The sequence below is a fragment of the Melozone crissalis genome, unplaced genomic scaffold, assembly GCF_028551555.1.
Source record: "Melozone crissalis strain CALT ecotype California unplaced genomic scaffold, PUWL_Pcris_2 ptg000096l_1, whole genome shotgun sequence".
NCBI lineage: Eukaryota > Metazoa > Chordata > Aves > Passeriformes > Passerellidae > Melozone > Melozone crissalis.
In genome coordinates this window covers 247,236-248,761 of record NW_026535873.1, presented here as the reverse complement: position 1 = coordinate 248,761, position 1,526 = coordinate 247,236, and positions in this window count along the sequence as shown.

Sequence of the window (1,526 nt, the reverse complement as noted above, 5' to 3'; positions counted from 1 at the left end):
ACCTACCATTACATGTGTTTCATATGATTGGATAGAATTCTTGTCAATATGTGTTTCTCTATGCGTGATTGGCTGAAATCTAGGCTGAGATGGTTTTATGCTATGCCGTAATGCCACACCTCCTTGGCATTCCCTGTGGATCAGCGAACTGTTAACATCCTGTCCCCATTGTCTAACAATGTGCTGAGACTGATGTGCTGAAATAAAAAGCTCATGTCACTGGTCCAGGTGTCCCATACCTGTTCGTGATTGTATATAGGTGCTGCGGCAAGTGGGTTCCTCATTGTGCATGGCAACTTCTCTCTTAAACATCTCTGTTTAGCAAAACATCAGCACTTAACAGTATTTGACCTAAATTATAACCTATGACTTAGCAATTTTAAAGAGGAATACCATTTAACAATACTTAACACAGCTTATAATTTATATTAAACTTACAACTTAGCAAAAGAACAACTCTTAGCAGCATTTAACTTCACTTAGACCTTGTGATTTAACCCCACTTACAGGCCTGACTGACTCAGCTATCCAAGGCACTCCTACCCCTCAGAGAGCAGCATTTCTGACACATTTCCCCAGCACAGGCACTCCTGTATGCACACAGACACAAAGAGTCAGTGCAAGGCACCCGTGAGCAATTCCCCTGAGGACAGGAAATGCTCACTGTGGATCCTTTGCCATCTCCCCAGCAAAGGGTGAAGGGCTGAGCCGTGAGGAGTGGGGGGATCGGCACAGGCTCTTTCGTTGTTCAGGATCCCCGAGTGCAGCAAACGGGAGAGTTCCCGGCTGGGAGAGGCCCCACTCAGAGGGAGTCGCTGGCCCAGGAGAGCTCCAAGGGCTCCTTTTGGAGCGCTGTGTGCAGGGCCCCAAGAGAGGGGCTACAGTCCCAGCAATGGCTCATCCTGGCCGCACTTGGCACCAACAGCTTTCTTTGGCAGTGTGAGAACAGGGTTGTTGCGCCATGGAGGGAACAAAAGCAGTTCCCAGGGCTGCTCCTACAGAAACCAGGAGCTGGTTGGGCAGCAGCAGTGCCTGGAGCAGACAGTGTTTGTGATGAGCTGCAGAGGAGCTGAGCCCAGGGGCTGTTGGCCAAGGCCGAGGCCCAAGGCACATTTCTCAGCTGGCAGGGCAGCCTGAGAAGGGGAGGGGGGAATGCACCAGCACGGGGCCCATGAAACCAAGGGACCACTGTGACACGGTGGGGCCCTGTGAGCCCAAGGGACCATTGTGACACTGTGGGGCCCTGTGAGCCCAAGGGACCATTGTAACACTCTGGGGGTTTCATGGAATCATGGAGACCACTGTGACATTTCTGAGCCTTATGGAATCGTGGAGACCATTGTGACACTTTGGGATTTCATGGAACCAAGGAGCCATTGTGACACTGTGGAGCACCATGGAACCAAGGAGACCATTGTGACACTGAGGGGACTCATGGAATCAGTGAGACCATTGTGACACTGTGAGGCCCCATGGAATAAGCAAAACATTGTGACAGTGTGAAGCCTCATTGAACCAGGGAAACC